The sequence below is a fragment of the Hemicordylus capensis genome, chromosome 1 (assembly GCF_027244095.1).
Source record: "Hemicordylus capensis ecotype Gifberg chromosome 1, rHemCap1.1.pri, whole genome shotgun sequence".
In the NCBI taxonomy this organism is placed as follows: domain Eukaryota; kingdom Metazoa; phylum Chordata; class Lepidosauria; order Squamata; family Cordylidae; genus Hemicordylus; species Hemicordylus capensis.
The window spans coordinates 7,968,237-7,994,720 of NC_069657.1; the positions used below are offsets into that span (position 1 = coordinate 7,968,237).

Below are 26,484 nucleotides of genomic sequence, written 5' to 3' on the forward strand. Positions count from 1 at the left end.
TAAATTGATAAACTTAAAAAATGTTTTGAGTTTTTTTTTAAAGTAAAGAGAAAAAACGACTCCCTCCCCACCCTTACACAATGGAGAGTGAGAGAGGAGGGTAGGGGGAAGGAAAATACTAGTCCAAGAAAGGAACTGATCGGAGCTCTCTCAACTAGCTGTTCCTTGAGACGAGACAGGAACAGAACTGGGGGTTTGGCGCCTCCTACCCAACTACCAAGTACGAGCTTCTGCTTTGAAATTCTACTTCATGTCTTCTTAAGGCACGATTGGTACACAACCCATGATTAAGGATGCCCTCAGACAACTGCGGAAAAGAATACAAGCAAACTTGCATCAATGTGGTGAAGGAAGAACGCCCAGCATTGCCCGAGGCCAGATGTTTTTGGCATCAGATCATCTCCTACTTATGTCAACACAGAGCATACACTTACATAATTCTGCGGCAGATTCCAGCACAAGGTGTGGCAATCCCAAGAGGCAACCCAACACAGGGCAGACCTACAGCGAGGACAAGCCCAGAGGCCAGAGGATGGTTCATCACGCCATAGGGCAGCACTCTACCCTGTCTCTGGAGGCTGCTCTGTGACAGACCCTGCAGAATGGCAGGTCTTTGCTCCCCCTAGATTGCACACACTGCCACTTCAGGAGGGCGACTCTACTCCCAAGTAGGATGACTTTATTCCCATGCTGAGAAGTAAAGAATGGCTAATCCTTGCATTCAGCAAAGGTATAAACAAGATGCTATCTTGGGAAGAGGTATGCTCTCCAGCTCTTTCCACCAGGACAGAAGTAACTACTTCGAACTCCATAAGTGTCCAAGATGTTTCTTGTGGCTTGAAATTACTACTGGAGTTTCCATTGGTTGATTTAAGCACCATTCTGCTGTCATGTAACAGAACTCCACGTTCAGCGTTAGTGTGCCTCTGAGGACATAAGAAAAGCCCGGCCAGCCAGAGACCTCCCACAAACAAGCCTTGATGGCAACAGCCTAATGTTGCTCTCCAGTAACTGGTATTCAGTAGTATGCTGCTCCTGAATATGGAGGTTTTGTAGAGTCATCATGACCAGGCCACTGATAGGCCATTCATGAATTCTATGAATGAATTCATTCTATGAATTTGCCTTTTAAGCCATCTAAGCCTGTAGCCATCACCTTCTCTTGCAGCAATGAATCGCATAAATTAACTGCACTTTGTGCACATATGTATTTTCTTTCATCTGCGCTGAATCCTACTACAGCCAATCAATTTCACAGGGTGACCTTGGGTTCTAATATTATGAAAGTTGTCGGTGGTGGTGGGGCTTCTTTTAGCCACTTTCACACCAGGCAAAATGATATAAGCCTTTATCATGTCCTTTATCAAGGCTTAGCTGCCTTTCTTAAGCTAAAAAGTCCCAAACACTTTAACCTTTCCACACAGGGAAGGCGCACCAAATCCCCTAATCAAGTAACAGCATTTAGGGATAAACTATGGAAGAAAGCCATCCTCTTCCAGCCCCATTAGTGAGCTTCTGCAAGGATCCAGCTGACCAGAGTTGCAGAGAATGTTGGCCGAATGCCTTCAGTCACTGTGATAGGGGATGATGGGAGTTGTAGTCCAACAACATGCCAGGGCAGACAACCTCCAAGAGCTGACAGAAAGCATCAACACTCACTGGGATAAGCTCATCTGGTCCAACAAGATCAGCACTAGGCAGAATGTCTGGAACACTCGCAACAGAGCATGAATAAAGCCCGTACAAGCCAGCCCCCTCACCTGCTGAATTTTTCATCACTAATGTCTTCTCTGGCTTCCCGGCACCACCGTTGCTGCGAATTACAACCAGGAGCTTTAAAATCTGGCAGGGATTCAGCTCCATCACCACCGAAGTCCATTTATTCGTGCAGGCGCTGCTCTCACCGAGCCTGTTGTTTCCTAAATCCTCATGACCCAAGCGGCATTATGCTCACTCTTCCCCAAGTTATCTGGTTCTAATCAGTCGAAACTTTCCTGCAGCAGGCTGCCACTTGATGTTATTTCTGAAGGCTAAGCACTGAACAGAACTACAAACCAATAGAAGCAAAGATAAGCATTAGCACAAGGGGGGAGGCAGGGAGGGGCGGTGAGAGTGCTGAGCTGGGCATGGAAACGAGAAAGAGGAGGAAATAAGGGAAGGCAGGAAGGGGCCGGGTATCTCCCGTTTTCGAACTGGGGACCAGGGAGCCCTGGGCCTGCCCAGAAGCTCACCAGGGACTCTCAGCGAGAAGAAGAGTAGTAATGGTGGGAAGGATTCCCCAAGGAAGGGCTCTTCTTCCACTGCCAACTTTCATCAGCAGTGCACAGCCTCAGGAAAAGGTTAGGGGTACCCCATAGGAACATAGGAAACTGTCATATACCGAGTCAGACCATTGGTCTATCTAGCTCAGTATTGTCTTCACAGACTGGCAGCGGCTTCTCCAAGGTTGCAGGCAGGAATCTCTCTCAGCCCTGTCTTGGAGATGCTGCCAGGGAAGGAACTTGGAATCTTCTGCTCTTCCCAGAGCGGCTTCATCCCGAGGGGAATATCTTGCAGTGCTCACACTTCTAGTCTCCCATTCAGATACAACCAGGGCAGACCCTGCTTAGCTACGGGGACAAGTCATGCTTGCTACCACAAGACCAGCTCTCCTCTCCTACCCCAAGACGCACACAGTTCACACAGGGAGAAAAGAGATCCAAGGCCTGGCCCATGCTCCAGCTGAACTGACTAGGCACCACAAAACCCCTCCTGGAACCCTCCGCAGTTCACAAGAAGCTCCTGGACAGACAAATCAACACAAAAAGAGTGCCCTGAGTTACACAGTGAGAGGATGCTATCATAGGAACACAGGAAGCTGCCTTCTACCGAGTCACACCATTGGTTTATCTAGCTCGGTTTTGTCTCTACACAGACTGGCAGCGGCTTCTCCAAGGCTACTCTCTCAGCCCTATCTTGGAGTTGCCAGGGAGGGAACTTGGAACCTTCTGCGTGCAAGCATGCAGGTGTTCTTCCCATCCCCTACATCAGGGTTTCTTAACCTTAGGCCCCCAGATGTTGTTGGACTACAACTCCCAGAATCCCCAGACATGGCCTTTGTGGCTGGGAATTCTGGGAGTTGTAGTCCAACATCTGGAGGCCCAAGGTTAAGAAACCCTGCCCTACAATGTTCCCTCTAAGGTGTGTGCATGTGCATGGACTCACAAGTTTTCTGATTTCCGCTCAGTTAATTTTAGATCCCGCTCAGGTTGAATTAGGAAGGCCCCAATCTGAATCCATGTGTGCACACAATGCCTTGATACTGCTGCCCAGAACAAACCTCATTCCGCACAGAGATGAAAAATATTAGAGACCACTGATCCCCCATGGCATATATCTTACAGTGCTCAAACATGCAGTCTCCCATTCATATGCAAACCAGGGTGGACCCTGCTTATCAAAGGGGACAATTCATGCTTGCTGCCATAAGAATAGCTCTCCTCCCATCCTGAGAGTGTGTGCTTCAGCTTCCATTTTAGGTTCCAATTGGCCAAGACTGGTCGCGCCATCCAAACCCCATAGTTGGAAGAGAAATATTACACACGGGGTGGATTTAGATGTAACTGTGGCGTCCAAGATTGCCACCACTCTGGGAGCGTGTGCTCCCCCCACCATCCCCACGTGAGCCTCTACTTCCACAGTAGGTTCCAATAAGGCTTCAGACAACAGGACCAATCTCAGCATCTCCAGCCATTCTTCCCGCAGGGAACCTGGCAGTTGTAACTCAGTTGAAATCTCAGTTACAGACGCCGGGTTCCCAGAGGTAAGAAGGGCAGGATATGCAGAGATTGGTGGGTCCCGACAACAGGACCAATCTTGGACTATCGGGACCTGCAACAGAAGCAGAGGTCAGCATGGGAATGGTGGTGAGCGTGCACAGACTTCTGGGACCCTGGCAACCTCAGAACTCCGCATTATGTCTGAACCCCGCCCTCAGTATCACTGAGCGCAGTCATCTCCAGTCTGCCTTACACTGCAAGTCATTATCCTTTCTTTTCTTTTCTTTTCTTTTTTTACGTTGCAAGACATTATCTTGAACAGGGACTCGCACAGGAAAACTTCCTGCCGAGTCTTGCTCTGTGGGTCAGATGTGTCTCCCCCACTCTGGCCCCCAGCATTGTTACCTTTATACCCCACCTTCCTTTCAGGGTAGAACTCAAAGCGGCAAACGTGGGGCTCCCCATCCAGACCAGACCCAAACCTGCTTAGCTTCAACAAGATGGCTGCATCAGGGGTCACCGTCAGGTCACCTAACGACCCCTGAACCCCCACTCTTGCAATGGTCTTGGTTTTGCTTCTAGGAGTGCTCCTTGTGACAGCAGGAAGACTTCCACAAACTGTAAGAGGGCAGACCACAGCAGAAATCTACCCACCAAGGATGGCTGCAGAGAGGGGGCATGGTTGGGCAAGCACCCCCCCCAGGCAAGTGGCTTTCCCCCATCTGACCCCCATTTCTGTTTCAAAAATCGAATATATGGGACATAGCGTGTCCCCACTAAATGCACTTTGCTCCTTCTGTAACCCCCTCAAGTTTTTTTTTTTTTCTGGGGCTGCCAGTGCTACCCAGGATTGGTTGAAGTCCAGTCACCCAGATAACTGGGCATCAAGAAATCGCAGACTGGCAAGCATGTTTTTGCCCCCAGCTCCAACAGTGGAAAGAAAAAGAAAAGCAACACACACCATTAATTCAGCCCAGTTCCAACCCAATTCTAGCTTTGCCATGATGAGTTCTATTCATCACCAAGTTTCCTGACTCCTCCAGACAGCGAAGTGTACAGAAATGCAAACATGTTTAAGTTACTGCGACCTCTGAACCCTCAAACTGCTCACAAGGGGACAAGATGCTAAGCTTTCAAAAGAAAGACGCACAGCCACACAAAGATACCAAGATCAACTGTTGTCGAGGAAAAAGCAAGCTTTTGAGGAACAAAATGGAACCCCTGCGGTTTTCACACCTTTCTTTTAGACTTGTAAAGCAAGGAGCCAGCTTCAAAGCCTCCTGTGTTTGCTTCAAAATATCGGCTGGAAAAACCACTTGAGATAACTCCCAAAGTCGTAAACAAGGCTGCTTTATGTGCTAGGCGAAAAGTCGCTGTTGCTGGAGGGCATTTGAAAAAGATACTCACTGTTAATGATGGTGCATTTCTCTTACAGAAACCGAGGTTTGGATTTTCATACGCCACTTTCTCAAGTCCAGAATATGAGGGCATGCCAGCTATATTTTACTTGCCTAATCTTTTCAAATCAACAAGGCATTTAAGAGGGGAAACAGATACATCTCTAAGAGAAATGTGTACCGTTGCTAACACCAAGCTCTCAAAATACAGGACCCAGCCTTCTCTCTCCCTCTCTCTCTCTCACATGCAAAACATTACAAAGCAGAGGTTTTAAAGCAGCACGATTTATGCTTTGCTGTTATTACTACCACTTCTACGCTCAAACTGCCTCTTACAAGGTTCTTTCTGTGAAGCTGCCTTGAAGATGGCTTAGAAAATGCATTTGGTACAAAATGTGGCTGCCAGAATGCTGGTTGGAGCTCAAGGGTCAGCGCACAAGCCAATTTCATATCAACTACCTGTTCTTTTCTGAGCCCAACGTAAAATATTTCAGTTGACTCTGAACAGGGGGAGAGTAACTGGCCCTATCTATCCCCAGCACAGTACCTCCAGCTGTTGCTGGTGTCTATCTTGTGTTTATTTTAGATTGTGAGCCCTTTGGGGACAGGGATCCATCTTATTTATTTATTATTTCTTTGTGTAAACCACCCTGAGCCATTTTTGGAAGGGCGGTATAGAAATCAAATAAATAAATAATAAACAACCTGGGACAAAGTTATCAGGAGGACTGGCTTCACCCACATGTCAGATGCTTAAAACCAGCACTCCGAATTGTGCTCAGAAACCGATAAAAAGCTAGTAAAGCTATTTGAGGATGAGAAAGGTGGGAGGTAGTTGTTCTTCTCACACACCCTTCTCGCTTGGGGACAAGATGCTGTCATTAAGACATGCATTCAACCCCTGTGTGCACACCAAGCTATTCATTCAGAGCACAATTTCATGTTCTATCAACATGGAAGTCTCCAAGTCTGAGTGCAAAGGGACATATCTGTCCAAATGCTACAGCTGTGGGCCCATTGCAGAAGATTTATGGATCCGCCATGCAGGAGCATTGGACGTGGGAAGAAACCGTGAAATTAGGAAACCATTCACACATTATGTTCAACACTCGTACGATCTGCACACGGGTACAGCCATTCACATGTTATGCTGTTAAGTGTTATGTTATGTCAAAAGAGGGATTATTGATGGAGATTTCTAAAAAAGAAAGAGAACTTCTATGGGCTAAGGACAAGAAGAAGACTATTCAAGTCATTAAAGTGCTTCAGCAGCAGCTCTCTATGTTATTATTAAATGAAGTTGAACGGAACCTAAAATATGCAAAGCAAAAGTCATTTGAATTTGCAAGCAATCCAGGCAAGTTGTTGGCTTGGAAAATTAGAAGTGAGAAAACGAATAAGTATATATCCAAGATATTAACAAAAAATGGGCTTTCCTATGACGAAAAGGAAATAAAAAGGGAATTCTTTAGATACTATTCTGAATTATATAAAGGAAACAAAGCAGAAGATATAAAAATCGACAAATTTCTCAAGACACAAAATATTCCAAAACTTTCTAAGGATCATATAGAAATTATGAATGCACCGATATCAATAATGGAAATAACAGAAGTAATAAATCAAAGCAAAGCTAATAAGGCGCCAGGGCCCAATGGGTTACCAGCTTCGTATTACAAATCTTTTAAAGATCAGATATTACAGCCTTTACAATGGACGATGAATGATATTTTGCAAAGAGGAATTATGCCGGAGTCTTGGAAGTATGCCAATATTGCAGTAATTCCAAAACCAGATCAAGATTTAACGCAAGTCAAGAACTACAGGCCAATCTCACTCTTAAATAATGATTATAAACTTTTTGCTGCCATTTTGAAGGTTGTATTAAGACTCTTTATTCATGAAGATCAAGCAGGCTTTTTGCCAAAACGGCAATTAAGAGATAATGTGAGAACTGTCTTGAATGTATTGGAGTATTACGAAAAACACAATGATAAACAGATAGTTATGATCTTTCTGGATGCAGAGAAAGCATTTGATAATGTCTCCTGGCAGCTTATGTGGAGGCTACTAGATGTAATGGGAGTTGGTAATAATTTTATTAGGGCTATTAAGACAATATATTCGGAGCAATATGCTAAAATTATTATAAATGGGGAACTATTAGATAATTGTAAAATACAAAAAGGAACTAGACAAGGCTGTCCACTTTCCCCATTACCTTTTATATTAGTACTGGAAGTGCTTTGTAGAAATATTAGAAAAGATGATCAAATACAAGGCCCAAAAGTTGGGAAACAGGAGTATAAGAGCCTTTGCGGATGATGTAGTGTTTTTTCTAGAAAATCCATTAGAGAAGATCGGAAGACTCTTGGAAAAAATACAACAATTTGGCCAACTGGCCGGGTTTTATATAAATAAGATTAAAACGAAGGTGTTGACAAAAAATATGGAACAGAAATCTAATGAAAGATTTTTTGAAATAAGTGAGCTGAAAGTGGAGAAGAAAATTAAATACTTGGGCGTCTGGTTGACAAACAAAAACTCTTTGTTGTTTTTAAATAATTATATCAAAATATGGAATACAGTAAAAACTGACTTGCAAAGATGGACTAGAATGAACTTATCTTTAATGGGAAGAATTTCAGTTGTGAAGATGAATGTTTTACCTAAAATGCTGTTTCTTTTTCAGACTATTCCTATAATTAACACCTTAACTTGTTTCAAGCAATGGCAAAAGGACATAACCAAATTTGTTTGGCAAGGGAAAAGACCAAGAATTAAATTTAAAAATTTAACAGATGCTAAAGAAAGAGGTGGTCTTACCCTGCCAGACTTAAGCTTGTATATTGATGCTGTTTGTTTGACATGGTTAAAAGAATGGATAACATTAAGAAATCCCAGAATACTTGATCTGGAAGGATTTGATAGAAGGTTTGGATGGCATTCATATCTATGGTATGAGAAAAGTAAAGTGCATAAAGATTTTCTTAATCACTATGTAAGAAGGAGTCTAATGAGAGTGTGGGTAAAATATAAAAAATGGTTGGAATTTAAAACTCCATTATGGCTATCCCCAATTGAAGCTTTAGCATGTAAAGAGATAAATATGCAACCTGAATGGGGTACCTATAGGGATTTGTTATGTTTCCAAGAAAAGGGCTGTAAGTTAAAAAACCTAATTGAAGTACAAAATTTGGTTAGTAACTGGTTTCAGTGCAATCAGTTAAATGAAATTTATAAGAAGGATCTTAAAGTTGGATTTGAGGATCAAATGTCAAGATTTGAGAAGGAGCTGTGTGAAAATGATGAAAAATTAGTTTCTAAGATGTATAAGCTGCTGCTTCTGGAGGAGACAAAAGATGAAGTGGTTAAAACAACTATGATAAAATGGGCTCAAGATGTGGGTCATAATATAGATATGGCAGCTTGGGAAAAATTATGGAAAATGGATTTAAAGTTCACTGCATGTTATACTTTAAAAGAAAATTATTACAAGATGATGTACAGGTGGTATTTGACACCCCAAAAATAGCATGAATGTATAAAAATGTTCCAAACAAATGTTAGAAATGTGGACAATGTGAAAGAACTTTTTTTCATATGTGGTGGTCATGTGGGAAGGCAAAGGCCTTTTGGGACATGATATATAATGAGTTGAAGAAAAAAATTTAAATGACATTTCCTAAGAGACCAGAATCCTTCCTGCTGGGAATAACGCAAGGAGAGTTTTCCAGAAGAAATTTAACATTTTTAATGTATGCAACCACGGCAGCCAGAATAGTATATGCGCAGAAATGGAATGACAATGAAATGCCCTCAAAAGAAGATTGGCTGATAAAAATTTTGGAATATGGCGAGATGGCAAAACATACAGTACTGATAAGGGATGAAAACTTGGAATGTTTTAAAGAAGATTGAAAACCATTCTTACTATACTTAAAGAACTATTTTTCTAATATCGATTTTTCAGCAGGGTTTGAAATTTAGTAATAATAGCAGGTCGGATAGAGTAAAATCGAGTTTGTAATGTGTAGGATATATGTTTTGAATTATTATAGCAATGTTGATTTGTAAAGTTAATGAATCGCACAGATTGGTGAGCGGGAAGTCAATATGTACATAAATTAGATGTAACAGGATTATTAAGATATTGTAAAAACCAATAAAATTTTAAAAAGCAAAAGTGTTATGTTAAGTGTACAGGAGTACACTTCCTATCAGTACCATGCATTTGAAGGGCCGGTACTCAGCTTCACTTTTAAAATGAAAACAGGTACAGTCATTCACACGAACACATCTATAAGTGTACAGACATCGGCACAATCATACAGCATAATGTCTGAATCGGGCAAATATATTTCCTAAGGACTGAAGGCCAGTTTATCCACTCAGCAGAATCAAGTGGCAAAGCTTTTCCTGAGCTATACCACTTCAGGTAAAAGGGTGGAGGGGGGCGTGTTTTATGCTTGAATGCTCCCACGGATAAAAATTTCCTTCACACAGAATACTAGAAACAGAGAACATCAGAAAAAAGATCAAACAGAGCCCTTCTTCCTTGCTTGCTAGCTTCCTGACTGAAGGGAGTTTGTCTGGAGAAGAGTATTCCACTGAGTCATTGCTGGAAAACTTTAAAAGCTCGTGTCACTGGTGTTGGGTTTTAGGCCAAAGTCCTCTACCCATGCCTACCTACCAATCCTGGTACAAAATAGCGAGCTTTGCAGCCAAAATTAAAAAATTAAAAACTGTTAACCCCTGCTAACTGGGCAAAGAGGCACCTTTTACCGTGGTGATTCTCTTTATTTAGCAGGGGGAGAGTAACTAGCCCTATCCACCCCCAGCACAGTACCTCCAGTGACTGTTGCTGGTGTCTATCTTACATTTCTTTTAGATTGTGAGCCATTTGGGGACAGGGATCCATCTTATTTATTTGTTATTTCTCTGTGTAAACCACCCTATTTTTGGAAGGGCGGTATAGAAATCGAAATAATAATAATAATAATAATAATAGTAAGTAAACAGTTCCTAGGAAAAGCCACAGAGAAAAATAATTTCACATAAAGTCAAGGTGCCTACAAAGTATTACAGGGTTGGACAGAGTTGAACTATCTGCCACCTTCCCCAGGGGAACAATCGGACCAACGTACATATATATGAAATGATAGCAAATTCTTCCTCCATTTATCCCTGCCTTTTCTTTCTTCCTCTTCTTCTGTTTCTTCCCGTCTGTTGGTTTTAGATTGTGAGTCCCATGGGACAGAGTCCTATCTTCTCATATTTTATAAAGCACCATGCCCAGAGAGGACACTATATAAAGAGCAACAATAATATCATATTTACCTGAATCCAAGACTACTTTTTCCCCAAGGTCTTTGATGTTAGCAATCAGGGGGTCATCTTAGATTCAGAGACTTGTTCCTTTGGGGTAAATACAGGTATAAGCTGTATTTGACCTCGGTGTTTGAGGGGTTGTCTTAAATTCAGAGTCGTCTTCTATTCAGGTAAACACGGTAGTTCATTTGAGTTTGAAGGTCTTATTCCACAAACACAGCAGGCACAAGGGCTTTCTGCAAGTAGGAAAATATTTGCATTCAGCCTTGCTTTAGATACCCCCAAAATTTAGATATATCCACCTCATCTATCATCCGGAAAGCTCAGAGCAACTTCCAGTGGTCTCCCACCTAGGCACTGCAACTAAGCTTCAGCAGTGTTGTGTGCTCCTGGGTTATTAACGGAGCCATTATTAATGGGAGAAGTACCTTCCTACACTGTCTGCTGAAGAGCTCTGTGTAATTCTAGAGCTGGTACGTTCCTACAACATAAGAAGCTGGCCCAACAAAAGATATCCTCCTATCCACTTCGTATGACTGAAGAGACCGAAGAGGTTTAGGCTGCAATCCTATTAAAACCATCTTGGGAATAAGCCGCACTTACATCTGTGTAAGCATGCACAGGACTGCACACTTAATCACACTTGCAGGGAAATAAGTCAACCAGATTCATGTGATGGAGCTGCCATCTACATTTCTAGGAGGAGAATGTGCATGCTATTAACCTGGCCCCGTGGACAGCTTGTGATTTCCAGCTTGTCCTTTTTGGTTCTGGGCTATTCTCTAGCAAAAGACAAGCATGAAGGGGCCTGGAGTTGTAGAATCTCATGACGGCCTTATTCTACAAGTGCAAGTATGGACCCACCACAAAATGTTGAAGTATATCCCTGGTATGCATGTGTTACCTAAGCCTGTGCCTCAGCATGGTGAATGTTTGAGGCACCTTTCCCCCTCAGAAACAAAAGGGATTGTGACCATTTTGAGGAAGTATTCTGCAAGCTGAGAAATTTCCCACTTTTTGTCAAGCCCTCCTTTCTCCCGCTCCTCACCACCAAGTTGCATTAGCTCAACCTATGTGGTTGTCTGTTAACTACACCCCGAGTTGGCAAACATTCTGTTCCATTTGGTTAAGTTGAGGCGGTTTGGGGAGCCTTTTACCCCCTTGGGCCCCCCCTTCAGATTTGTGAAACCGACATATCTACAAGTTACCCCGAGTCTGCAGGTACCTCCCTCATGCTCACAGGTGCTCTGTTTATGTGCCCATCAGGACAACATTTTAGGGAAACGCACAAAATAGATTTTGCATTTTGTTTCGAGCTCAAAAGAAAACAAAGACGGCAAAAGATTTCGTCAAAACAGTGTTCAACCTGGTTGTTTCAATGAAACAAAACATTTTGAGTATTTTGACCATAGGGAACAATGTGGAAACCCAAAACACCCCATTGTTCCCAGTGGGTAGCTCCTAGGGACACCAAAGTGGGTTGGGTACTAGGGCATTATGGGTGCTACCTACCACCTAACCCACTTTGGTATCTCTAGAAGCTACCCATGGGGAACAAAGACATATTTCTAGTTTCCCCATTGTTCCTCATAACTGGAACAAACTGCACTCACCGAGTGCACACACAAGTTTTGAACTGCAGTTAGTCTCGAGGCCAGACATGGAGCTCATCACCAGTGTACCCTCTAACAGGGATTCCCAGATGTTGACCACAACTCCCAGCATCCCCAGCTGCAATAGCCTTTTCTTGATTATGGGAGTTGTAGTCAACAACATCTGGAAATCACTGTTATAGGAAACACTGCTCATCACAGCAATCATGATGAAACACACACAGAGCTGCCACTGTCCATTTCTCACCACAACACTATCTCACAAAGAAATCAAATCACAACTCAAGGAAGGCAGACACCCATGTTCTGCCTTTGTCAATTCCAACAAAACCAGGAAGTTATAGCAGCAACAGTACAGCATATTATACTCAGTGCTGAGAAAAGAAAACCACAAAATCAAACCTTCTTTCCTCCTCTCCTGATGTATCCTCTTCTTCAAGAGAGGCACAGTATAAGGGTTCTCTCTGCCTCCTAGTCTCTTTGAATGCATTTCCTCTTTTTGAATGAATTTTCCTCCTTTTGGACTCTGGGCTCCCCCCTTCCCTCCAGCCAATGAGGGCACAGCTGCCCATGACAACACTTGATCTGTATGATAACAAGCCAACCAAGAAGCAAGAAGATCACAAACCAATTGGAAGCCAGTGCCAGAAACCAAATCAGAAAGGGAAAAATAGGCCTCAAAAATGGAGATCAAAATGGGATTGTTTTGTTCCGAGCTCAAAACAGGCCCTTTATTTAGAGGGTGTTTTGTTTTGGGCTCAAAAACAGCCCATTTCGAGTCAAAACGTTCTGATGTGGAAACATTCTGCACATCCCTATAATATTTCCAGTTCTTTAGAAAATAGATGTAAGATGCAAGACACCACTATATCAAGCACAGCTCAGCAGTAAGAGGAAGCACTCACAAGGGCTGCCTGTGAGAAAGGAGGTATCAATTGTCTTGTACGTACTCAAGGCAATACTGTGGGAAAGCAATTGATATCATACAGAGAATTAGTGTTACAAGTGATTTTGCTTGGTTTCTATAAAGACTCAGTGGACAGAAGGTAGCAGACACTGGAATGGCACTAAAAGCATCTGAAGTGCTACCAGCTAAAGACTCAAAAAGCCAAAAGCAACAAACCAACAGCAAATAGACTGGCCAATAAAGGTAGAATTTCTACAAGCAAAATGACATATCAGAGATGGAAAAAGGAAATCTTTTACAGAGGTACAGAGACTCCCCCCCGCCATTTCTGGAATGTTCTATATAGCTGTTTGTAATAAATGTAAGTCAAATGTAAGTTAACCTTTCAGTATGTTAAATGGTTAATTTAAAAAAAATCAAATACACAACTAAATAAAAGAGTGAGCTTCAAAACAATCAGAGTCCTGCTTTGTTTTGCTCTAAAAATATTTCCTAGAGAGGAGCAAATTATGCAGGACTGGGAAGCAGGGTAGGAATAAGGAAGCCATGATGATTGTTTAATCAACAAATAGCCACACCTGTTTGTGATCGGTTGTTTCAATAAAGGAGCAGAAATAAAATCTTGTTTGACACAGAGCGACACAAATCTTTCAAACAAGGTTTTATTTCTGCTCATTTACTAAAGCAACCGATGATCAACAAAGCCATGTAGCAGCAAGCAGCAGTAAGCTGGGTGGGATGCCAGCAAAACAAGTAAGGCCTTCTCACTCCATAGTTCTGTGAAAAGCAACACGAGATGCTCCCTCCCTCCCTCAGCTCAGTATCCCAAACACACCCAGTCCCTGAAGCAAAGATTAGCCATTTATGAAAGAGGAAATGCACTGCAGAAAGCTTTGCCAGCTACGATTTCAAGGGCCAGAAAATCCAAAGGACAAGAAGGTTGAGGCCAGAAACAAGTGCATGTAAAACTGGGGAAATAGAAGTCCAGTGTCAGAAAACCTATATTTATTTACAGGCTGAGAAATGTTGCAAGTTATTGTTGACTATCTAAAGGCTCTGTCCTGGGACCAACACCTAGGCTTTGCATCCAAAGAAGAGTTTATCCTCCTCCTTGTGATCTAGTTATATGACGTTATCAGAGGGCTCAGAGGCTCATCTGAAGACACCCAATGCAGTTTCCAGCTCTGAAGCGAAGCACATTTTATCCAAGTTCCTTGGAAGAAAAGTGGACTGTAATCAATGAGAAGCAGTGAAGGAAAAATATGTGACTTTCTTTTGCCCCTCTTTCTCCTTCACAGTCAGAGTCACTTCCGATGCAATCGTATCCGTCAGATCAGAAGTATTTAAGAACTCCTCCTTTTTCATGAGCCCCACCACTCATCACAATCATCTGGGGGGGGAGGTCCATCTACAGTTGCCACCAACATGACTGGTGGCGACTCAGGGTTGGGCCTTCTCTGTGGCCACCCCGAGACTTTGGAAAGTACTCCCTGCCAAAATAAGAGCTTCAAAATCTCTGGCAGTCTTTAGAAAAATGCACCAAACGTATCTTTTTAACCAGGCATCATGTTAATGTTTATTTTACTTATTTATTAGATTTTTATATCACCTCACCCAAATGGCTCCAGGTGGTTCACAAATATAAACACAGATAAAAATAAATAATTAAAAACTAATAAAATTAAAACCAGTTTAAGATCATTTCAATAATCACTAAAGTCCAGGCTAAACATATGTTTTGAGGGCTCTTTTAAAGGCTGCTAAAACTCTCAAGCCTCTAATATCCCTAGGGAGTGCATCACAGCGCCCAGGAGCAGCTACAGAGAAGGCCCAATCCTGAGTTGCTGCAAGGTGAGCTGGCGGCAACAGGAGCCAGACCTCTCTTGATGACCTCAAAGTGCAGTGGGGGGATCATACTGAAGGCGGCACTCTCCCAGGTAACCCAGTCCTAAGCCATTTAGGGCTTTAAAAGGTAATTACCAGCACTTTTAATTTTGCCGGAAACATATGGGCAGCCAGTGGTTTTATTAGGTTTGTATTGTTTAAGTGTGTTTTTGTATTTTAATTGTTACGGCTTTTGAATTTTAACATGTGTAAACCACCTTGGGAGGTACGTTCAGGCAGTATATAAATATGTCAACATAAACAAAAAAAGTGACCACACTTAAGCTAGTCTCCAGTTCTTGAGAATTCTGAAGCTTCTCCAGAAACAGTCTGGAGGAAACTGCATATAGGCAAACAAACAAGGAAGCCCAAGTTGCCAGTCACCTTTACCCTATCCTGTTCCTCTCCCCTGATCTTTTTTCTTAGTTGGCTTGTTCCCTGTAGCAGTTTGGAGGAGGAGGGGGTGGGTGGGAATTAGCTGTTAGAGAGAAGATAAGCAGAGATAAACAATGGTTGGAAAAGGGCAGCCAGTTTCCCTGTGCCTTTGTCTAGGATTCCCCTCCAGCCTTCACTGCCTGTCTTAGCAGAGCTTCATAATTCTCAAATACAGCCAGAGCCTGGTTTGCATGTGGTTCCTCTTGACATACTAAAGGCAACATATTGCCAGAACCGCAGAGCTGATAAGCTTCATATTTTTTTCTTAAATAGGAGCCAGAGAGCCTAATCCAGAAGCTGGGAGGAGGGGAGCTGGTCTTGTGGTAGCAAGCATAAATTGTTCTCTTTGCTGAGCAGGCACTGCTCTGGTTCTCATTTGAATGGGAGACTACATGTACGAGCACTGTAGGATATTCCCCTTACGGGATGGGGTTGCTCTGGGGAGAGCACCTGCCTGCTTGCATTCAGAAGGTCCTAAGTTCCCTCCCTGGCAGCATCTCTAAGATAGGACAAGATTTTTTTATTGAACCAACAAACTACCAAAGCATACAGTACGTTGCCAAAGCACAATTATATACAAAGTGGTTGTTTGTACATGATATATCTACAAAGATTTACACACAATGATTTGGAAACCCACAAGGTTATGAAGTATATGCAGGTGCCTGCAACCTTGGAGAAGCCGCTGCCAATCTGTGAAGACAATACTGAGCTAGATGGACCAAGGGTCTGACTCAGTATAAAGCAGCTTCCTATGCTCCTATGACTACAGCATGGGGGAGGAGTCCTTTAGCACTTTGCCTCTGCCAAGCACCCCAGTCTGGATCAGGCCCCTATTAGCCCTGGGAGGACAGCGCTCATCGGCAGGAAGAAAAGGATGAACCCCTCCTTCCTGTGTTCCATGGTTCTGATCTCTCTCATCATGACACATTCATTGTAATCTGCAATTTAGTTGGTAGGCTTAGTCTCCATAGGGTATGGCAACTAGAAAGGTCGTGCGAAAAGTTTTGTGGTAAAGCGGGTTTTGAGAGAGTTAGAATGGAATAAGAGAGGAGGCATCACAGGGGTGTTCTGGGAGGCAGTTCCAAACATGAGGAAAGAAAGGAGAGCATTTGTTTGAGGGAGCAGGTACCTTCAGGTGGCTGATGGTGGTGGAGCTGGAGAGTGAAGGCTCCAGGAATGGATGTATTGGGATAAAAGAATTGAAAGCACCTTCTCCAAGGTTCCAGGCAAGAGTCTTTCCCAGCCCTACCTGGAGATGCTGCCAGAGATCGAACCTGGGACGGTATGTGCGTAAACACAGCAGATGCTCTACCAGCAAGGTCAGCTCTATTTCAGCAGGCTTATCCAGAATCCTGCGGTTGACTGGGACCTATCTGCCACTTCTTAATCCATTTTAGTTTGTTTTGCTTTCCAAGATTCAGTTCTAATTTCTTGTTGTATTTGTTTTTGAGGATGTTATTGTACCACTTTTTAATTGTTGTAATGGTTGAACGTTACATTTTCAACATAATATTGAAACTACTACTCTGCCTTGAAACAATTATATATTCGCTTTGCAAAACCTTTTATGCCCACTTTCTCAGCCAGCTCTTACTGCATCCCTGTTGGCATCAGCCATTACAATTCCCACCTGTAAGATGAGAACAAGAGCTCTGGGAAGACAGGATCAATTAGCAAGTCCACAATCAAGCTGGGATTTCAACTGAGGTCTCCAAGGTGTATATGCCCCAGCCTTCCAGAATACCTCCCACAAGCAACATTTCTTGGGCTACGAGCAAGAGTTACAAAAGGCAGAAACACAGAGAATGTACTAAGTGTTTACACCAGGGCAGAACAACTCAAATGCCCTGGTGGGCCGGAACCATCCACAACTTGGCATGCATGGGCCAAGGTCACATTTTTAGCACATTAAAATTAAAAATATCATTAGTTACTTGTGCGTCTATTCCCCCTGTCAATGGACCCATAGTTTCTACCAAGGATAGTGGCCAGAGAATAGGTCCTGTCCCTGCTCAATCAGTGGGGCCCCTAGAGTGCATGCCAGCCCCAAACAAATGCCAAGTCCTGTCCTCTCCCTAAATCGTTGTTGCTTTCAGGCTCCAATGCTAGGCATGCTTACATGGGCATAAGCCTCACTGGGCACACCATAGAGCATATTTCTGAGAACACATGCATAGGATGGCACTATAAGGCAATTTCCAGCTCCTGAGGATACCTGGGGGCCAGTAAAATAGTGCTTGCAGGCTGAATCCCCCCCCCCCCGCCTGTCTTATGTTGTGCAGGCCTGGTTTACACTCTCAACCAGCACCCATATAATGGACCAGGGGTAAAGGATCTTGCATTTCCTCTCTTAATAGAGATTCAGCATGTGTGTCTACCGAGACCATCTGGGGAGGTCTCTTTGTCCTGCCCCAGGGTGCACCAGAAGGAACAAAAAAGGATGTGATAACACACTCAAAGGCCTCCTCACTAGACAGAGAGCAAGGAACTAATCTAGTAAACAAGCATGTGACACTCCACTCCAGGGTGACAGGTTATACTGCTACCAGACAGGAGACAAGCTTGGGCTGAAAAGGAAAATCAAGTGCCTCCTCTGGAGAAGATCCAACACGCTCTCTCTTACTAAGATACAGCTTTCCAGCTGGTAACAGTCATGAATTCTCATCACTCTGTCTGCAGGAACATACTGGCTTGTTAGAACTATTGGAGCAGAACTGAACTTTGAGCTTCCAAAGTGGTGGTCCACTGCATGAAACAGGAAGCTGGACTAGATAGGCCCTGGGCCTGATCCAGCAGGGTTGTTCTTATGTTCTTGCAGGGGGAAAAGGCCAACCTAGCAACCTGGACTCCATTTGTTAGCCTTCCATTTGTTAATCAAAAATTTAGGCTGGCAACCTAATAGCACCTTCCACACACAACTCAAAATGCGCCTCATAAACATTCTTTGCAGCCTCAACGCCAAAACAGGCATCACCAGCTACTATCATTATCTCCTTTGTCTGAAAAAGTGACATAAGCACATTTAACCTGTATTTAACCATGCAATTAGTATGAACACGACACCAAGTCTTTATGAAAACGAAATGCTAAAGAAGCACTAACATGCTGAATATCTTAAACGTGATGCCATCTAACTCGGCACACACTGTTCTGAGCACATTAGAGCATTATCAGTGAATTCAGATTTGTCGCTGTGCATCTGACAACACTCTGTCCAATCCAGTTGCACAATACCCTCTTTATGTAACTGTCACACAGCAAGGAGGCAGTGCAAGGAAAGAGGAAAAAACTGGTCATACAAGCACAAAAACAGGGATGAGGATTCAAAGCACCAGTTTTTTTTAACATCGAATGCATTTTAATAGAATATGTTTATACGAAAACAAGGTTTATTAAGACACTGTAATACCCATTTGAACTGCATGGCACAGAAATGAGCAATTCAGAACAGGCAGAGGGATACATAGTGAGGTCATTCATACAATCAAAAACTGTGTTCTACCTGGGTTTGGGAGCTGTGTGTGCTCCCAATTTTCAGTTGTGTGGAAGCAAGGTAAGAGGGAAACCTAGGTAGCTTTTCCTCCTACCTTGCTTCCACACAATCACTTCTACCCAGGTTTTCCTCTTACCTTTCTTCCATACAACTGAAAATCAGAATCACACATAGCAAACAAACCCAGGTAGAACACAGTTTTTGATTGTGTGAATGACTTCTTTGTATGCTACAATAAGAGCTAGAGTCAAGTGGTACTGTTGGACTGGGGAGACCAGAGTTCAAATCCCCATTCGGCCATAAAACTCAGTGAGTGACTCTGGGCCAGTCTCTTATCTCTCAGTCTAACCTACCTCACAGGGTTGTTGTGGGGGGGGACACACAAACCATGTACCCTGCTCCGGGCTCCTTGGAGGAACAATGGGATATAAATGTAAAAACAACTAACTAAAGGAGGAGGGTTTTTTGCATATTTGAATGCTTCCCCATGGCGGGGCCGGAAATAGTATTCCAGGGAAAGGAAGTCTAGCTTTCAGTCTAGCTTTCTTGCACATATTGTTCTATGTGTAGGGAGCTTTTCCTGTGAGGGAACATTTAAAATGTGCGCATACCAAATGCTTCCTTGCTAGTTTTTTTCCTCACACATACCATTTGCTCATTCACTGATTCCTGAGAATTTAGGTAATGCTTTTCCAAAACCATTACATGCCTGTTCCCTTGCACACTCATCCAGGTATTGTGCTGATTATTTAAAATACTGGTTTAAAGCTAATTTTGCCACAACTACAGCACAATCCATTCAGGTGTAGTGCTATTGTTTCAGCTGATTTGGAGACTTAATTGATTTAGCGTATTTATATACCACTTTTCAACAAAAATGTCTCAAAAGTTTTACATAGCAAAAGGATGGTTTACATAGCAGAGGATGGTCCTCTGTCCCCAAGGGGCTCACAATCTAAAAAAAAAAACAACCCACAAGGGAGACATCAGCAACAGCCACTGGGAGACACACTACACTGGGCTGATATGGCTTATGCTGCGCTTGGTGATGGTGTCTAGTCTCACCCCCTTTCTGGCCACCTCTGGACACTACCTGATCAACGGTGCTATGGAGTTCCCAGAGTGTTTTGTCAAGTTCACCTCATTTTGCCCTGAAACTGTAACAGGACTGCAGAGATGAAGCGAGGAAAATAGGTCAAATTTCATGTATTAAAAAAGAAAAGATGCAGTATGCACAGCCTTACTCTGTATTCGACTTATACAGCGACTACATCATATTCGTCTGCTTCTGGTGTGCACAAAATGACACTGATAGGCAATCTCTGCAGCCAGTTCTGCTACAAGGAGAAAAATGAGGTGAGACTAGCAAAACCTTTGTCAATTTTAACCTCCATTTTGCTTGCAGTCTCTATGGCGGGGGGGGGGGAGCAAAAAATGGCGCAGGAGTAACAGGAAGGTAGGCAAGATTATCCCAGCTGCAGTGGCAGGAAATGCTCTTTACAGGTGGAAAATTCCCCCAACAGAAGCAGTGGTGGGCACTCTTGTTAAAGCAGCAGATGGAAGTTCTCCAACAGAGCTATCCCTTCTGAAGCAGGCATTTCCTTTGTAGGGCCTCCATAGTGAATCAGGATAATGCAGGAGTTCTCCAACTTGAGTCCCCAGAAGCTGCTGGATCACAACTCCCATCATTGTGACTGGGGATGATGGGAGTTGTAGTCCAACAGCATCTGGGGACCCAAGTTGGAGAACCCCTGGGCTAATGCTTATCTACATGCAGCCATTCAATCCAAGAGAAATCTTGAGCTCTTTCTTATGCTAAATGTAAAATAAAGGTGAAGTGTGCTGTCCAGTTGGTGTAGACCTCTGGCAACCACAGAGCCCTGTGGTTGTCTTTGATAGAATACAGGAGGGGTTTACCATTGTCTCCTCCCGCACAGTGTGAGTTGATGATACCTTTTAGCACCTTCCTATATCGCTGCTGCCCGATATAGGTGTTTCTCATAGTCTGGGAAACAAACAAGCGGGGATTTGAACCGGCAACCTCTGGCTTGCTAGTCAAGTCATTTCCCTGCTGTGCCATTAGGTGGCTCTATGCTAAATATATAGACTACTAAATTGAGTCTGCTAAATGTATGGACTACTCCTAACTGAAGGAGAAGCAAGTGCCCCAGAACACTCCATAATCTATAAATAAGCATCAGTAAATTCCTAATTTACATGACTGCACAATATAGAACAGACTGTTCAAAGGCAATAGACACCTCCCTGATGGATCCTTTGGAGCTGAAACCTAATGCCTAAATATACCCTGAGCTCAGCAAGGCAAAAAGGACACCTTATGCAGAAAGAGTGTCCACTCCCAAACCTTCGGGTGGGAGACAAACACACATTTCTCCTGCACAGGTAAGGGAAAAACCAAACACATGACAGGGCTTTCCCTACAGCCATGCAGAGAGAAGTTGTCCTATTAAGCAAAGGTGTCTGTCTCTTGGCAATCACGCCTATTTAACTGAAGGCACACACAGAAAAGGAGTCACATGTCATGACTACATGAACTTTCATGCTTTTTCCTGCATGGAAGTGCATTCTGTGGTACAAATCTGTGATATTCGAAACTGCCCTTAGGACATGGACAGCAAAGCACTAGGTAGAGCATTCCCTAACTCCTTGGGAAAAGGAAGGAATATAAAACCAATGAAGGGACTCAAAGGACAGGAAGAGAGAGCCTCTTAAAACTCTAAAAAGGGAATGGGGGGGGGGGCAGCAAAAAAAATTTTTAAAGGAGCCTCTGCTCTAACCCAGCCTTGAAACCGCTTGGCTTAGAGGCAACATAATCCTGAAAGGGCAAGGTATGCCCCCAAAGCCTAGATACAGGGAAAAGACCCAGATGTCGGACAGTCCCAATTATAAAAACCTCTTCAGCCCCAGAAGCATACTCCCCAACCCTACACGGCACACGCGTATGTTTACCCTACACTCCAAAAGAAAACCATAAGGTGGGGGCTCCCTATACAGTCCCTGCAGAATAGATGGGGGCAGCAATCCTCCACCCAACTGATCCTGCCGCCTTAAAAGCAAATACAGCCCCAAGTCTTTAAACCAAAGCCTCAAATGCAGAGGAATCAGCCTCCTTACCACCTCCGGGCCAAAGGGCAGAATTCTGACCCCAAAGGAGGGCTAAACCCTAACCCTAACCTGACCCCCCCAACCTCACAGGCCTGGGGGTGCATTCGTCTTTGTACACCCCCACTCCCGTTCCCAGAACAAGGAAGGGCTCCAATCCTGAGACACAGCAAGAGCTGGGGGGGGGAGAAGAGGCGCTCACCCCCCAGCCCTCCCCATCCCAGATCTACGACCCCACAACCAACAAGATCGTGTGTGGCTGGTCCCAATAAAGGGAGTGCTCGGGGTTTATTCCACACACCCCTCCCACGCTAATGGATGGACCCACACGGCTGCCTACCCTTTTTTAAAAATACACGGGTTCCGATTTTTTAACGGGGGGTGGGGAGGAAAAGCCCGGAACACCCCACCCCCACATGTGCCTTGAAGGAATGGGAGAAAGAAGTCCCTCCAGAGCGGGGGGGGGTCGAAGACAAGCACAGACCCCCTCCCCAAAATGCCTCTCTGCCTCCCCCCATCTCCGGCGAGGAGGGAGAAGCGGGCTCTGCTCGGGCCCCCTCCGCGGATGCCACCCCCACCCCCGGGCCCGCCTGCTGCCTCTGCCCGGCGCGGGCCGTCCTACCTGGCGAGGGGGCGAGCTGGCTGGGCCGCCTCCTCCTCCGCCTCCGGCTGCTGCTGTTGCTCCGGCTTCTGCCTCTGCCTCTGCCGCCGCCTCCTCCTCCGCTCAGTCCCTTCCCTCGCTCGGCCCCAACGCGGCGGGGAGGAGCCGCGGCCGAGGCCTCTCGCCAATCCAGGCCCGGGGCGGAGCAGCGGCGCCGAGTAAGGGGCTGCCCGCCCGCCCGCCTGCCCCCCAGGGGAGGCTCTAGGCCGCCAGTCCTGGGCGGGCGGCGGCGGCGGCGGCGTGGGGCCAGGCAGGCACCCTCCGAGCAGCAGCAGCAAGCAGCAGCAGCAGCAGGCGGCTTCCTCAGCGCCCCTCCCGCCCTCGGCCGTGCCAGGGACGGGCCGGCCGGCCGGCCCTCGCCTTCCTCCTGGCTGCGTGGGTTTCAGGCCGGGGAGGGCCAAGCACAGGCCGGCACACACATTGCTCTGCTGCCGCTGCCGCGCCTCTCCGGGGAGCGACCTCCTGGGAAGGATGGCCTCTCTGCCCAGCAAGGTGCCAGCCCCACGGGGGGCAGCAGCAGCAGCAGCAGGGTTGTCATCTGAACGTGGCAAGGGCTCCACCTCCTTAATGCCCGGGGTGCACGAGAGGCCAAGAAGGCGGGTGGCAGCCTCGTCCCAGCCACGATGCTGGGCCTGCCTGAAGAAGGCGAGCTGCTGGTCTCGGGGTCGCAAGCAGGACTTCTCCCCTTAGCTAAGCAGGGTGTGCCCTGGTTGGATATAAAAGGGAGACTAGAAGTGTGAGCACTACAAGAGATTCCCCTCAGGGGATGGAGCCGCTCTGGGAAGGGCAGAAGGTTTCAAGTTCCCTCCCTGGCAGCATCTCCAAGATAGGGCTGAGAGAGATTCCTGCCTGCAGCCTTGGAGAAGCCGCTGCCAGTCTGTGAAGACAATCCTGAGCTAGATCGATTCAGGGTCTGACTCAGTATATGGCAGCTTCCTACGTCAACGCACTGAGAAGGGACTGGTCTGCAAGGCGTAGAACATCCCCCAACCCGCGGCCCTTTGACTGCTCTCTCCGAGGCCCTGCTATCTCCCCGGGCTTGAGGGAAACAAATGATAAGAGAAGGCAGCCCTGTTTATCCGGGGCCAGGAGCTCGATTCCGTCGGAGCAATTACGAGAGGAGCCAAACCACTGAATATCTCTCGTGGGGCCAACAGATTATTTAATGGCTGCCCTTATCAGGGCTTTTAATGGGGGGGGGTGTAATACCACCTTATCATTGCCATGTGCTCTTTGCTTTTAGCAGAGAAAACCATTGTCTGCAGATAATGCTCAGTCCCTCCCCCCACCCCAAGTGTTTTTTATTTTTCTAAATTGGCTGATTGGCTAAATTGCCCAAGGTAGGCCTGGGCAGGAGGTGGTATGGGGCAAGGGGTGAAGAACACGGAAGAACCTGGCTAGGTCAAAGGGAAGGTCCATCTAGTTCAACATTCTGTTGCTTGCAGCCGTGGCAGACGGCATGCTTCTGGGAGAGTAGACTAGAGAGACAACTGTCCCCACTGGTTGTTTGTCCACAGCACCTAGTATGCCTCTGTATAGGGAGGCTCCGAGTTCAAATCGCCAATCAGCCATGAGAACTTGCTGGGTGACTCTGGGCCAGTCACTTCTCTCTCAGCCTAACCTACCTTCACAGGGTTGCTGCAAGGAAAAACTTAAATATGTAGTACACCGCTCTGGGCTCCTTGGAGGAAGAACGGGATATAAAATGTAATAAATAAATAAACTGGCCAGATGGAAATACTCCTGTCTAAACCACATACCTAAAAATAAAAATCAGTGGTCTCATCAGTCCAGCTTTTTGACCTAGCCTTTTAGATTTGCCAATTCTATCTGCTTGGAGAAGTGGCATAGCAGTGGCAGATCAACCCAGGACCTGGACAAGGTTTCAGGTTCAGTTCCCAGCACCTCCAGCTAAGGGATCTCATGTAGCAGGTTGGAGAGATCTTGGAGAACGATTACCCATCAAGAGTAGTTAATATTAGTCTAGATGGAGCAATCATCTGATTTGGTAGAAGGCTGCTTCATATGTTCATATTAAGGCTGACCGCTGTTGTCTTAAAGCCTTTCGTCTGTGTGCTTTCTGATCAGTTATATCTAGATTATATAGGTAGCTGCCTTCTACAACAGAGTCAGACCATTAGTCCATTGTCTACTGACTAGCAGCAACCCTCCAGGGTTTGATAGATATTTCCCACCCTTACCTGGAGATACCAGGGATTGAACCTGGGACCTTCTGCATGAAAAGCAGCCACTATTCCACTGAGCTACAGTACTTCCATCTGTCTGCAATGAATCATTTCAACATTGTTGAGCTTTCAGGGAATCAGCAGCATATGAATCATAAAGTGCCCACACACATTGATAGTGTGTAATAACCTAGACTAAAGCTTGGGAGAATGCTGCTTCAGACATTAAGTGGACTAGGATAATGGCAAAGAATATTCACAAACATTCCAACTTTTGGGGGGGCGGGCTATCAAAATATACATATTCTATGAAGGGAAGACTTTTAGCAGATCAATTTAGAAACATTGTTCCAATCAAGTTGAAAAGCATCTTGCAAAGGAGAGAGGAGCATTAGCTTTAATCCAGCAAGCATAGCTCTCAGACAGTTTACTTCAGTTGCTAATATCGTTTAAGAAGCCTTTAGGAAGGTGAGGTTCTTAGACTAGAACATAAGCAACCAGAAAATCAGATTTCAAAGGGTAGGAGATCACCTATGTATTTCCCACTCAGAGCAGAAGATGTGGCAGGCACTAAGTTGGTAGGACAGGTGACTGCTGGCTGAATGTTAAGGTATGAAGACATGATAGCAGGGTGCATGTGGGGAGGGACTACAAGACCCACAAGCTTCAAAATTTAGGGCAGATAGAAATTTTGCAAAACATGTTCATGTTTCTGTGCTCCCTCCCCATGCACGCTAGCTGGTTTTCTGGAACTCAAAAGGGTTTAAGAGCAGCAGTCATGCATGTTTTGGCCTTGGTGGATCTTAAATAATGTCATTGCGATATGAAATATGCACTGAAATGACCAGGACCTAACACTATCCTTATAAAGCATGCATCACTACTACTGCATTCCTGTCCTCTGCCAGATCAAATCCATTCATCACCTCCAAAGGCTTACAGAGGTGGAATGTGATCAACGAGGGAAACTAGAGGAGGCTGGATTGAGAGCAGCTCATATGCACTATCCCACTGGCCTTTTGGCCACAACAGAACTGGGTATGCTGGCATAACCCCTTGTGCTTGAAATATGATAGTAATGAGTCACAGACTGTGCTATCAGGCAGCATTGCAGAGAGGACTTGCCTCACCTCCAATGCAGCTGCTGTCAGTGGAAGCCACCTTGATTTGCACCAGTCACATAGCTATGCGCATCTATAGATCCAGTGCCAAATACATAGCAGTACATGAAGCTTTTCTGGAAACAGGCTCTCTCTTCACAAAAAGGTAGTGAAAATAGGGCACCAGCATGTAACAGCTCTATGAGAAACTGAACTGACTTGCAGACTTTTAACAAATTGCACGACAAGAAGAAATAAGCAGAAGCATTTTACCAGTTGGATTTCTCCAATATAAAAGGCATCAACAGCCACGCAGTCTGAAGCATAGCAGAGAGGAAGAAAGACCCTTCCCATTGGCCTACCTGTACCAACAGCCACTTTGGCCTTCACCTCTCCATCAGTGGCCAACCCTCTGCAGGGAGAGAAAAGGACCATTTTGGCAGCAACTCACCGGGCTTTCCCTGAATAACTCTTTCCTTTTACTCTTTTCCACCCTAATGTGTCATATTTTTCCATAAGCCTGGAAGGCAAAGTGTGCTGTTTTCAATTTCTGTAGCTCACCTAGCAAATGTAGGTACTTTATTATTAATAAT

The 26,484-nt window shown here is 44.9% G+C and overlaps 1 protein-coding gene across 3 annotated transcripts in view; it reads right to left on the reverse strand.

The window, feature by feature from the left end:
* Positions 1-23,182, reverse strand: part of FBXO34 (F-box protein 34) — a 114,787-nt gene extending 91,605 nt beyond the window's left edge. The window contains exons 1-2 of one of the 3 annotated variants that reach the window (XM_053276200.1): positions 22,567-23,182; positions 10,496-10,722 (exon numbers count right to left, since the gene is read on the reverse strand). The gene's annotated coding sequence lies outside the window, so the exon portion shown is untranslated. Of the gene's footprint in view, positions 1-10,495; positions 10,723-20,065; positions 20,088-22,566 lie in introns of those variants that run through there. The other 2 variants (XM_053276192.1, XM_053276232.1) reach the window with 2 other exon arrangements.
* Positions 23,183-26,484: the final 3,302 nt, after the last annotated feature.